Source organism: Eriocheir sinensis, chromosome 6 (genome assembly GCF_024679095.1).
Source record: "Eriocheir sinensis breed Jianghai 21 chromosome 6, ASM2467909v1, whole genome shotgun sequence".
Taxonomy (NCBI): Eukaryota; Metazoa; Arthropoda; class Malacostraca; order Decapoda; family Varunidae; genus Eriocheir; species Eriocheir sinensis.
The window spans coordinates 16,906,398-16,920,326 of record NC_066514.1 but is presented as its reverse complement, the minus strand read 5'-3'; the positions used below and the strand labels follow the sequence as shown (position 1 = coordinate 16,920,326).

The 13,929-nt window shown below is 44.5% G+C and overlaps 1 long non-coding RNA gene across 1 annotated transcript in view; it reads right to left on the bottom strand.

Moving 5' to 3' along the window:
• Positions 1–13,929, bottom strand: part of LOC126989648 (uncharacterized) — a 61,093-nt gene that overhangs the window by 33,719 nt on the left and 13,445 nt on the right. The window contains exon 2 of the long non-coding RNA XR_007743547.1: positions 12,368–13,367. This is a non-coding gene — a long non-coding RNA (uncharacterized LOC126989648). The remainder of the gene's footprint in view (positions 1–12,367; positions 13,368–13,929) is intronic.

Here is a 13,929-nt window from a genome sequence, read left to right as displayed (position 1 = left end):
TATATTGGATCTCCGTGTCATATCTGTTTTACGCATGATATGACTCGTACAAGATCTATTTCTTATTCTCAATCGTCAATAGTTTATTTTCAGCCTTAGTCTGTTAGCTAATCCATGATGCTCCTTTCATATCTCCATTTTCTATCCTTTCCTCTTTGCGCAGTTTTTATCTTCCTCTCACTAGGTACTCAAAGCGTATTTACAATTTATCTCAATCAGTATTACTTTGTTATCATTTAGTTTGAGTCTGATTTAGTTTATTAGTTTTGTCATTCCTCGCCTCACACGTAAGCGTGAAACAAGTCAAGCAGTTTTAGTAAGCCTAAGCACTCACTAAAATAGTTAACTGTGAACCTCCTAAGCTGTACATCCTTACACGTTAGTCTACCTTACTCTCCAGACGTCGGCTGGCGCTAGCAGGTCATGCATTACTCGGCGGGAGGGTCAGCATGCACCCTCTCCTTCCTTCACAAGACTACTCGGGCGGCACACACTCGGCCCTCTGGAGATGAACGAAATATCTAGGACGCTGCCTTCCATCCCCAGTTCCCTTCACTCTTAGGAACGTTTCAGAGATGCACACTGGTGCTGAGAAACTGTTGTCTACGTAAAACACGAAATTAAAGTTAAAAACATCGTAGCTCTTAAGAACGAGACTTATCTGAATCAGTTATTTAGGTCATTACTCCAAGCGGTGACATTTTATCACCTCATTAACTTTTGGCAGACATCCTTTACCCTTAATGAGCCTTAAACGTGATGGGAATGGCTCAAGCTTCAACGTCTGACAGTCAGCTTATGTAAGATCTCCAGAGGGCCGAGCAAGACGCCGGGAACGAACCTGAACATAGCAGAGAGAGCCCCGACCTGCGGGCCTTGCCTCTCAATCCATCACTTCACGTCTTCTCTTCACGGGTCTTCCTTCTTTTCTCTGCTTCTTCGTCCTCGTCTCTAGTAACACACCAAAGGGCTCCTACTCCTACACACCGAAGCCACGGGCGGAACGTAATCCAAAACGGGTCACCAACAAAAGTAACACTAAATCAGAGGGGGAAAATAGATATATATACCAGCTGAAGCCAACATGCTATGCTCTCTCGCTACCAACCATGGCACTAAGTGTGGGTGTGACCGTCAGGCATCCGTGTGGGGGGGAGAGGGAGAGAAAATGAAAGGGAGAGAAGGAGAGAGGGAGAAAAAGAGGGAGAGGGAGAAGAGAGAGAGAGAGAGAGAGAGAGGGAGAAAAGAGAGAGGAGAAAAGAGAGAGAGAGAGGGAGAAAGAGAGAGAGCGGGAGAAAGAGAGAGAGTGGGTGAAAGACAGAGAGAGAGAGATGAGAGAGAGAAGAGAAGAGAGAGAGAGAGAGAGAGAGAGAGAGAGAGAGAGAGAGAGAGAGAGAGAGAGAGAGAGAGAGAGAGAGAGAGAGAGAGAGAGAGAGAGAGAGAGAGAGAGAGAGAGAGAGAGAGAGAGAGAGAGAGAGAGAGAGAGAGAGAGAGAGAGAGAGAGAGAGAGAGAGAGAGAGAGAGAGAGAGAGAGAGAGAGAGAGAGAGAGAGAGAGAGAGAGAGAGAGAGAGAGAGAGAGAGAGAGAGAGAGAGAGAGAGAGAGAGAGAGAGGGGGGGGGGGAGAGAGAGAGCATGTTTCTAGATGTACTTAGTAAAGCTAAAGACAGGTTGAGCAAGAATACTGGGAAGAGTAATTAGAAAATGGCGTTTTGACCAGGTACTCTAAACTAAGAGATAAAAGCGGATGACTTACTTCACACTTTCGTTCACTACACTACCAACAGAATGGCTACCAAAAATAGGATATGCAGGTTTTTTCATCATCTCATATTTTCTCATGTTCTCCATACTTTTGTACATAAAAAAATGAATGATCTCAATGTAATCGTCCAGTTCGTTCAATTTTTGGCTTTGTTGAAAATTATGATTGTGTGTGTGTGTGTGTGTGTGTGTGTGTGTGTGTGTGTGTGTGTGTGTGTGTGTGTGTGTGTGTGTGTGTGTGTGTGTGTGTGTGTGTGTGTGTCTGTTTTGTGTGTGTGTGTGTGTGTGTGTTCGTGTGTATGTGTGTGTGTGTGTGTGTGTGTCGGTGATTAATAGTGAAATGTTTAGTCTGTCAGTATTGTTTGGATGCAGCGAAACCTTTGTTTAACAATTTATTTCCCTGAAAGCTGTGTCTTTATTTCCCGGTGCAAGGTTCACTGGTTGTGAATCTTGGTCTCATCGCCACCTCGCCACGATGAGAATGAGTGTTCATATTTCTACAGTAGATTTTTTTCTTATTATTGGTAAGAGTGAACTTATAACTAGTTTATTTTAGTTCCTTTTTATTTAGTTTTACAAACATAACTTTATGATGCAGTCTATTCTTATCACTACTCCTCTTTGTTCTCAACTCGGTCTATAATTACTACAAAGGGTTGCTGTCTGCGGCCGTACTTCAATGTTTCGGGCCGAGCCAATGTTTTTTATCTCTACACCGGGAGTGTGAGCCAATAGAGGAGGCGCTGAGGGTGGCGGCGGCGGCGGTGGTGGTGACGGCTGTGTGGCCCCTTAGTGGGCAGTACCTATTTTAGGACACACACACACACACACACACACACACACACACACACACACACACACACACACACACACACACACACACACACACACACACACACACACACACACACACACACACACACACACAAACACACACACACACTCACACAAACAAACAAACAAACAAACAAACAAACACACACACACACACACACACACACACACACACACACACACACACACACACACACAGACACACATAAACACACACACACACACACACACACACACACACACACACACACACACACACACACACACACACACACACACACACACACACACACACACACACATATACACAAACGCCATTTCTAGGACTCGACAGACAGACTGACAGATAGACAGACAGTTGTTTGGCAACGACTTAGTGTATAATAATAATAATAATAATAATAATAATAATAATAATAATAATAATAATAATAAATGCACATGAAAATGAAAAGAGGTAAATGAAAAAGAGACAAAAAAAAACAAGGATAAATAGCACATTGACGGCATACAAGCAATAGACAACGCCATGCAGTAATAGATAAAGGCAATAGACCTCTTCATAAAGTAGATAAAAAATGCCCGGACATTGTCTCAAGCAAGGCGAGTCACGGAAGAACACTGATATTCGTAAACTGTAATGGTAGAAAAATAAGCGTCAAGCAAACCAGTTTGTGAAGTGTATAGACTCGCATGCAGAGATATAAAAGTGAATATCATGAGAAGCTAATTCATTATAAGCACACAGACACACGTACAGACAAACAGACAGACAGACAGACGGACAAATCCACAAACCCACAAGCAAACCAAAAACAGACAGAGAGAGACAGACAAAACAGACGGACAGACAAACAGAGAGACGGTGGATGGACTGAAGAAATTACAAGCAGGTGTTTTTTTTTTTTTTCCTTTGACCTTAACACGTAAAAAACGAACTTGAAAGAAGAGACTTACATTCTTCCTGCCATGGGAATGTTACACCAAACTTTGACGTACCTGTGAATGGAAAGGCGGCAGAGATTAGCTTATTGGCAGGTAAATAAGACAGGTAACACACCGGAACACTGTAAGGCGCCCGTCAATAACAACAACAACAACAACAACAACAACAACAACAGTAATATTACCTGCATTAGACTAAGACTAAATAAAAACAACTATTCCCAAACAAGCCTGGGCAATGTTTGTGTGTGTGTGTGTGTGTGTGTGTGTGTGTGTGTGTGTGTGTGTGTAAAGGATGGGGGAAGGAAAGGGGGAGTGTGTGTGTGTGTGTGTGTGTGTGTGTGTGTGTGTGTGTGTGTGTGTGTGTGTGTGTGTTTGATGTGCATGGATTGTGTTGTAATATTAAGTTGCTGAAGTGTTTTTTTTGTGTGTTTGCTCAGCGTGTTGCAAGTAATTATTCTGATGTCCAAGGATTGTTTTGATATAATCGGCTGAAGTGTTCCTTTATTGGTGCATGTTCTGTGCGTTGCAAGTCATTAATCTCATGCGCAAGGATCGTGTTAATAGAAATAACTAAAGTGGTGCTGTTTTGACTACTGCTGGTTAAATGGATATGTCTAATTAAATATGTCTAAAGGATCTTGAAAGCACTACTCACACTACCGCCCTAAGAAAATACCCTCAGTGAACCGCGTAATGTACAGGAAGGTAAATCTATATGCCAAAACACTCAATACCTTCTCAATCATTATCACTATTATTACATAGCTATTATTATTAACTCTACAAACGGGTGGAAGGGAAATAAATTGTATATACGCATCACATTTCACTATTTTCCAAGCTGTAGTGTTCGCTCCATAACCCGGGCGTTTTTAATATCCGTGCAATGTTAGTCATGCTTCATATATATTAAATCTCGTAAACACACACACACACACACACACACACACACACACACACACACACACACACGCACACACACACACACACATTCTCCTTGTTCATCCTGCGCTGGGGCTGATTATTATTATGCTGGGGTAGATAATGTTTGTGTGTTTAGGCTCTTGTTGATGCTGAGGTTACGTGGAAAAGAATTATGTGAGTGGGTACATTGTTATAGAAGAGGAAGCCTGTTGAATATGTTGGTGAAATTACTTGTGGGTGAATCATATCAGTGGTGTGTGTGTGTGTGTGTGTGTGTGTGTGTGTGTGTGTGTGTGTGCGTGTGCGCTAGGCAGGGATTAATTATGTTGTTTAGAAAGTCCTTTAAATGATTATGCTGATGATCAATATATGTGGGTGGAGGGTGAATCATGTCTTGTGTGTGGTAGGCAGGAAATTCTTATGTTAGGGTAAAATAACTCTGTAAAATAATGTGTTGATGCTGAAATTACTATGCGGTGAATCCTGTCTTTAGTGTATGTGTGTCTGTCCCAAGCAAGAATGAATTATATATATGCTGGAGTAGAGGAAATATGTTAAATATATTATGTTGATGCTCAAAGTACGTGTGGGGTGAATACTGTCTGCGGTGTGTGTTCTAGGCAGGAATTAATTATGTTGGGATAGAGAAAGCTGAATTTACATTGCTGTACATCATGTCCGCGTGTGTACCAGGCGGGGAAGGATTATGCTTTGTCTATGTCGGGGAGAAGGTACCTGTGTGTGTGTGTGTGTGTGTGTGTGTGTGTGTGTGTGTGTGTGAGTGCTTTGTCTGTGAAGGTAATAAGGTTGAATATAATAATTAATTGGTATAATACTTAAATGCTAGTACAAACAACACTTCTAACGAACTCGTATAACCTCCTGGCGTACGGTAGCGGACTTATCGCTATATCACTCTCAACTCTGTGTGACCCAGTAGCCTCTTTCCATGCGTCAAATCATTCACATTAAAGTACTCCTTCACCAATTCATTCACCACTCCTCCCCTACTCACTTGCGGACGTTAATCTCGCTAACCACCTCATTCTATACACTTCTTGACCCAGTAACCTCTTTCCACGTGGCACATCACTCCACTCCCTCGCCAATTCGTCCTTCACTCCTCTCCCTATGCGTCTCGCCGTGCAGATTGGGTTCACTGAGTCTCTACGAGGTAAGAGTGAGGGGGAGAGATATTTCGGTCCGCAGCTGTACATTGTGGGGTCTATGTTTAGGTGTTCGTGGTGTGTGCGCCAGTAATTTAGACCGAGCAGAAGAACACAACCGCAAGACAGGTGTTGGTGCTGCTTTACTACACTAACTGGGTGCGTTTGAGTGCCAACTAACCCCAGAATTAAGATGCTTTGGATGTGAAGACTAGATGTTAATGAGGTTGTGTTTAAGGGTACTAACGAACATGACCCAAGTAGAAAAATCGTTTATGCGCACTTTATTCCATATCCATAAACAGTCCTATGAATTACTATTATTATTTCTTTATTGATTCATGAAAAACTACAACAAATAAGGAAGCTATTGATATGTATAATGATAAATACAGGTTTTGGGGAAGAAAGTAGCCGAGAAACATTTTTTTCCGCCGCGCTAAAAAAAAATGCCTGGACCGGCGAAAACTTATTGAAACTTTTGGTGCGCGAGAGGTTTAAGATACGTTGAGTGTTAGGGCAAATAAGTGTCAGTAAGGCATACCGTACATATATAAAGTAGATGTGATATTTAGTGCATTCATTATTCGTGTGTCTAGAGACGCATATGACACTAGAGATTAATGAATCGTATATAAATCTTCATCAATGCCTTTAACACCATTTACGGAGGAATATATATTAGAAATGCACTGAAAAAAAGTTCTGAATTTATTTATATTCTGGATCTTTACACTATGGCAAAAACGTCTGTTATTAATCTTGTAAGTGGAGTGTGTGTGTGTGTGTGTGTGTGTGTGTGTGTGTGTGTGTGTGTGTGTGTATGCGGGGCAGTATGTTCGGTGTAGGGGAGTTTGTCTTCTTAAATTCTCCTTTGCTTCTTTCTTTTCACGCTCATTCATCACGATTTCCTCTCTTCTCTTTCTTCGATTCTTCTTCGTTAATCTTTCTTTTCCCCAATTTCTAGTCGGTTGATGCTTCCTTTCTCTTCCCTTCCGCTCCCCTTCCCTCCCCTCCTTTCCCTCCCCTTTCCTAACTCTCACTTTCCATCCCTTCCGTTCCGTTCCCTTCATTTCCTCTCCCTTCCCTTCTCTTTTCTTCCCTTTTCTTTTCTTCTCTTCCCTTTCCTCCCCTTCTCTTCCTTTCCTCTCCATTCCCTTCCCTTTCCTTCAATTTCCTTCCCTTCACACCCTCCTCTTCCCTTCCACTCCCTTCCATTACATCCCTTTCATTCATTCGGTTCGCAAATCCCCCAAAAGCATCCTCTCCCATTCCTAGCATCACTTTTTATCTCCCTATCCCTCACCCTCCTCCGCTGATCCCCTATTTCCTTCCTCTCCTTTTTCTTACTCCGGCTTACCTATCCCTCCCTCCCTCTCTCTCTCTCTCTCTCTCCCTCCCTCCCTCTCCCTGCTCCTCCCTGCTCTACCCTGCTCTTCCCTATTCCTCCCTGCTCTCCCTGCCTCTCCCTTCTCTCCCTGCTGTACCTTCGCCCGTAAGTCATGGCTGGGGGCTGCTTGGTATTCATGGGGCAAGGAGGGGAGGAAGAAGGGGAAGGGGAGGGGCTGAGGGGCGCTGGACACCTTCTGCGAGTCCACGGCAGGAGGCACTGAGGCGAGAGAGAGAGAGAGAGAGAGAGAGAGAGAGAGAGAGAGAGAGAGAGAGAGAGAGAGAGGGTGTAGAGGTCTAACACTGTCTTCCGGTGGGGAGATGAGGGTAAGAAGGGGAGAGATGGGGAAGGGGGAAGGGAAGGGATGGGGAACGGATGGGAGAAGGGAGGGGGAAGGGAGGGGAAAGAAGGGAAGATATAGGAAAAGGAGAAGTGAAGGGATTGGAAGAGTGGGAAGGGAGAGGGGGAGGGGGAAAAAGGGGAGAAGAGGTTGGGGAGGAGGAGAGGGGAAGGTGTTGGGTGACGGGGAAAGAGGGGTAGGTAGAGAGAAAGAAAAGAGGGAGGGGTTGGGGAAGAGGGAGATGGGGAGGGAGGGGAAGGAAGGGGAAGGGATGTGGCTGTCCAACACTCGTCCAGCTCAGGTCTCGTACAGATGCACTCTCAGGGGTGATGGAGAGATCGTGTTGCCATGACGACCGCCTCCAACTGCAGCGATTACCCCGGCCCAGCGTGGAGGGCCGAGCCGCGTCCACCAGCGCCGCCCGCCCCTCACCTGTCCCGCCCGCCTGCATGCCTGCCCGCTTGCTACCTCTGTCTTTGTCTCTCTCTCTCTCTCTCTCTCTCTCTCTCTCATTCATATAATGATTCTAACATAATTTTCTGCTTTTTGAGAGGGTGTTTGATGGTTAAAGACATTATTCTAATCAAAACATTATCTCTTGTAGTTATTTCTTCCCCTATTCTGTCTGTCTGTCTATCTATCTATCTATCTATCTATCTATCTATCTATCTATATCTCTCTATTTATCTCACTTATGCTATTAACGCCGCCCTTAGGTAATCCCTCCCAATAAACAAACCCCGCCGCCTTGTTCTGCACCATTCATTCAGACGGTGACGAGGTGGACTGTTTTCATGGCCGCGGTGGTTTCGGCCCCAATGACCGTGAGATGATATCGCTATGACTGTTCAGGCGAGTAAGGATCACTATGCTAAAGCCTGGCAGATGGGAGGCTGTGCGGTAGGTAGGAGTTAGACACAGCGAAAGTACCGTGAACGTGACTTGCCTCCAAGGAAGCCATGTACTGTCATTCTTATTTTAGTGGAGGAGAGAGGAGGAGTCTGCACTTTACAGACAACGCTTCCATTCTGTCAGTCTTGGCACAGGCAGCAGCGGTATTAGTGTTGCAGGGAACAAAGGCTCCTTCTCCATGAACCCTTTGCAGAGCAGTGGGGAGAAGACTCCAGAGAAAGTTTCAGAGGGGGTTAAAGGAAGTCCTTCAAATAAACACATTAACTCTTTGGCCTTTACATATGACACCGGTGATAATGAAATAATCTGTGACCAAGTAGAATACCATGCTGAGGCCTCTCCTTGCAAAGCTGTAGGAGCACGGTGGGCGGCCGCCGCGAACCGCGAGACTGAGGCGGCGCGGCGAGGCTCCTGGGCCGAGGAGGTGGACGAGGCCTTCCCGGTGTGCGAAAACCTGGAACACTTTGCATCGCTTTATTCAGACTTTGTGGAAGACTTCAACGGTGGTGGTGAGTCCTCTGCCCCTGTCCCTGCGCCGTCGAAGGTCATGGACTCGCCTAAGATTGTTCCTGTCTCTACACAGTCCGAGATCAGTGACTCCCCTGCCAAGACTGTTCTTGTCCCTACGCGTTCTGAGGTCCCGGTAAGGTCTTTTATTAGGGCGGTACAGGATTGCATGCCCAGGGACGGAGTGTATCGCCGCCAAGCTGCGACGCACCCGCACCAGGCTAGTCGATACCAAGAGCAACACTTGACGCACTACCAGGGTGACAGGGCTTGGATGAAAAGTCTTCAGATTCGGAGTCGCAGACAAGTCCACTACCGAGGCCGACGGTCTAAGGGAAAGAGCGGACGGTGTTCAGAACAAGAGCGCGAGCGACAACACCAGCAATGCTATGATAACCCCAGGACGCGGCTGCAGCTTCCAAGACGTAGCCGTGAAGAAGCACAGCGTGGCCGAGGTAATGAGCATCGTGGCCACAGTTCCAAAAAATCATAGGTGTTACAGAATCCAGGAAGACCAAAATATCGCCCCTCGTCGTTGCTTAAAAACTGCTTAAGATTGTGTATTGATGAGAGATTACATATGTCTTATTAATTTATTTGCTTATTGTCCTTCTCTGTGTGCCTCTTTGCCCTCGCAGTAATAGCCTCGCGTGTGCTGCTTGACGTGTTTGTGACCTGCGTGTTTCAAGAATGACGCGTTTGGCGGCAGCTCGTGCGAGGCGGGGAGAGATAACAGGGTGATGATTGCTACCCTTTGTCTTATCTTCCTGTATCCACCTTTGTAAAGAGGTTAAAAAACACCACCACCTGATAGAGAGTCTGATAAGGCACTGATGAAACACCTCGCACGGCACGCACCTAAATATGGAAGGGAATGATTGTACGTTTATGTGTGTGTATTATGCATGTGTGTGTGTGTGTGTGTGTGTGTGTGTGTGTGTGTGTGTGTGTGTGTGTGTTAGCTAGTAGATGATATAGAGTTAATATTGTCACTGATCTCTTTGTCTTTTGTTTTGTATAGTAACATTGTTTTTAGTTATGTTTGGGTAGAGGATATTTCTTGTGTATATATAACTGGCTTTACATACGGACTCTGTTACTGTTATTGACGTTGATAATAAAAATGAAGGAAAAGTTTTGGAATATTAATTAGTTTCAGGTCCATCCTTTGACCAATAATGCTCCTCCTCCCCATCCTCCTCCTCCTCCACTATCACCTCTCCTCCTACCCTCCTCTTTCTCCTCTCTCACTTCTCCCACCCTTCTACCCTCCTCCTCTTCCTTCTCCTCCTCATAGATATTGTCAGTGAAGCTCAAGTAGAAAAAAACAAATGGAAAAACTTTATTTCGAGAATCTATCCCTTCCCTTCCTCACCCTCCTCCAAACCTTTCTCCTTCACCACGTCTCTCTCTCTCTCTCTCTCTCTCTCTCTCTCCTCCTTCTTCCCTAACCTCCTTATGTACGTAGCATCTCTCCCGTCTCACTCAGTCCCTTCCTCTAATCCCGTCCTTCCCTCCCCTTGCTTTCCTCCTTCTCTTTTCTACTTCTCCTTCTTCCTCCTCCTCCTCCCTCCTATTTTCTCCATATTTCCGTCTTTTTCATTCTTCTATTCCTGGTCTGCCCTCCTCCTTTCTCCTTTTCTTTTCGATTTTTCCTTCTTTCTCCACCTCTTCCCGTTTTTTTCTCCTTATTTCCGTCTTTTTTATTCTTCTATTTCAGGTTTTCTCTCTTCCTCTTTCTCCTGTTCTTATTTTCTTTTCACCTTTTCCTTCTTTTCCTCATTCCTCCTTACTTTCTTATGTTCTTATGTTCTCATCAACCTCTCCCCTCATCTCAGCATCCACGCAGCATCCAGAGTCACCATCAATGTCAAGGTCATCTCCCAGGCCTTCAGTTTTTACCCAGCAATGCAGATAAAAGTTCCCCCGTGAAAAAGCGTGAGCGAAAGGGATAAAAACGTAAGATAGATTGGCAACGAGTGAAGGGAGAGAAGAAGGAGTGAGGCAGGGTTTGGGGAAGGGAGAATTACAAGTGGAAAGATAAAGAGAGGAAAGGAGACAAAGGAGGGATTAGAGGAGAGAAGATGGAGGTAGGAAAGTAGGAAGAGAAAGAGAGGAGAAGGTAGAAAGAAGAGGGAAAAAAGTAAAAGTAAAAATGAAGATAAGGAAGAGGGAGGAGCAGAAGGAGGACAAGGGGAAACATGAAGGAAAAAAGAAGAGGAAGAGGAAAGTAGAGAATGAGAAGGAGGAGGACGAGGACGAGGAGGAAGACAAAAAGAAAAAGAAGGAAGAGAAGAAGGGAAAAAGAAGAGGAAGAAAAAGAGCAGAGGGAAAATAATGAAATAAAAAGAAAATTAAGGAGAAAAAAAGAGGGAGGAATAGAAGGAAAAGAAGAAAATAATAGGAATCGGAAAAAGAAGAAAAATAAGAAGAAAAAATTACAGATAGAGGAGGAAGAAGTAGGAATAGGAGGAGGATCGAGGAGGAGGAGCAAGAAATAAAGAAAAGGAGGAGGAGGATGAAGAAGAAGAAGAAGAGGGGGAGGAGGAGGAGGAAGGGGAGGAAGCTTTGGTTTTGTCGGGTCCTTCTCGGGGTGTCAGACTAGCTGTGGGGACGTGAGAAGCGGCAAAGAAACGGCGTGAATTGCTCGTCTCCTTCCTGGCAGGCGAGAAATTTTCCTGGCTAATCCGTGAGGGAAGGAGGCGGTGGTGGCGAGGGTGGTGGTGATGTTGGTGATGGTGGTGGTGGTGGTGATGCTGTACTGATTGATGTAGTGGTTGTGATAGGGATTGTGTTGTTAGTATGCCTTTTGAAAGATGTTTTAATTTCCTTCGCTGTTGTTGCTGTTGTATGTTATTGTATATGCTAGGTTTTATAAGATTCACATTTCTTCATTTCATTATTTAGTTATTTGTTCTTAGGTTGTATGTGTAAAGTTTAGTTAAAGGGGAATGTTTTGATGGTAAGTTTTGTTTATTTATATATTTTTTGCTAATAATCCAGAATACTCTACTTTTTCTAAATCCAAAAACTAATGGCGAATAAGCCCCGCCTACGCCAGCCAGCCCAGCAACAACCAATAAGATTTAGCCGTTTCCAGCGTCTGTCAATCACTTGCAGCCTGAGTTAGAGAAGGGACGTGACCTGACTGCGGAGAGGCTAATGCTGTATGGTTTAAGAGGGAAAATAAAAGGGAGGAGATATGTAACAAGTTGATATGAAGAGAGGTTACTAAGTTGAGAAGCAGCTCTCCTTATATTCACCTGTATTTGTTCTTTCTCTTTTGCCTATTACAAACTTATTTATTTCTATACTTTTCCTCCTCCTTTTTCTTTCACCTTCTCCTTCTCCTAAAACACCTCATTCAATATTCACCTTTTCTTGCTCTTGCTCTTTTGCCTATTACAAACTTACTTATTTCTATCCTTCTCCTCCTCCTTTCACCTTCTCCTCCTCCTGAAACAGCTCACTCAATATTCACCTTTTCTTGTTCTTTCTCTATTTCATACTACAAAGTTATCCCTATCCTTTTGCAGCTCTTAACCTCCTCCTCCTCCTCCTCCTCCTCCTCCTCCTCTACTCACCTTCGAAGTTGTACCCTGGAGTTTGTTTCATCCCGTTCTCCCTCGTGTTTCTTCTCTTCTCGAACGTCTCCATCTTGGGAACGAATGCGAGGGGTGCGCGTGGACTTGCGGAGACGAAGATGGGGAGGAAATGGGAGTGCGGAGGGGAGGAGGGAGAAGGGAGAAGATAAAGAGAAGGGAAGGAAGGGTGAGGTCAGCTTTGGGGAGGAAGAGGAGTGCCGGGACGAGAAGGGGAGGGAGGAAGGGTAAAGGGGAAGGGAAGGAAGGGAGAGGTCAGGGCTGGGTGGGTAACTGCAGGGACAAGGAGGAAGGGAAAATGGAAGAAAAGAATGGGAAGGGAAGGAAGAGTGAGGTCAGGTTTGGGTAGGAAAGTGCAGGGACGAAGAGTAAGGGAATAGGTAAGAAGAAAAGGGGAAGGGAAGGAAGGGTAAGGTCAGGTTTGGATAGGACGACTGCAGGAGGAAAGGGGAAGGGTAAGGGAAGGAAGGGTGGGGTCAGCTTCGGGGAGGGGACTACAGAGACCAGAAGGAAGGGAATAGGTAAGAGAAAGAGAGGAAGGGAAGGGTAGGTAAGGTCAGGTTTGGGTAGGACAACTGCAGGAGGAAAGGGGAAGGGTGAAGAAGGGTAAGGGAAGGAAGGGTGGGGTCAGCTTCGAGTGGGTAACGTGGTTGTTCCTAGTGGCGTTTCTCTCTTGATTTCTTTGTCTTGGCGTTGGAGTTTTCAGGGAAGGTTTTGGTGCTGAGGCGTCACTTCCTTCATCCGTGTGCGTCTGCCTCCTTTACCGTCCACATGATGACGTCACTACGCACACACGCACAGAGAGACCCCTACACGCACATACACACACCCGTACACAGATGAAACGGTAGAGAACACACAATAGAGACTTCACTGGTTTCTGTGTTTTTTTCTAGTTTTTTTTTTCTTTTTCTGTCAGTGCGTGCTAGTGTTTCTCAGTAGCAGTTTTCTTCATAATCATTTTTCTCTTTTTTATCTTCCCCTGAAAACCAACAAATGGATTCCTAATTAATTTATCGCTTAATTTTCTTCTCCTTTCTCTTCCTTCCTTCCTTCCTTCCTTCCTGTGTATTTCGTAACCCGCTTTTTCTCTGTATATATATATTTGCTTTTCCTATTTTCGTTTCTTTTAATTCATCGCTTAATTTGACTTCTTCCTTCCTTTCTGTGTATTTCCTTTCCTATTTCCTATTTTCCTATTTCGTTTATTAATTCATCACTTAACTTTTCTTCCTTCTCTTCCTTCTTTCGTTCGTTCCTTCTCGTGCATTTCTTTTTCTATTTCTCATTTTCCTATTTCGTTTCTTTTAATTCATCGCTTAATTTCCTTCTCTTCTTCGTTCCTTTCTGTGCATTTTCTATTTACTATTCCCCATTTTCCTATATCGTTTCTATCAATTCGTCACTTAATTTTTCTTCCTTCTTTTCTTTCCTTCCTTCCTTCCTTCCTGTGCATTTCGTAAGCCACCATTTCTCTGTATATTTGCTTTTCCATTTTCGTTTCCAGCGGTTCCTTAATGACCTTTTTCCGCCTTTCCTTTGCA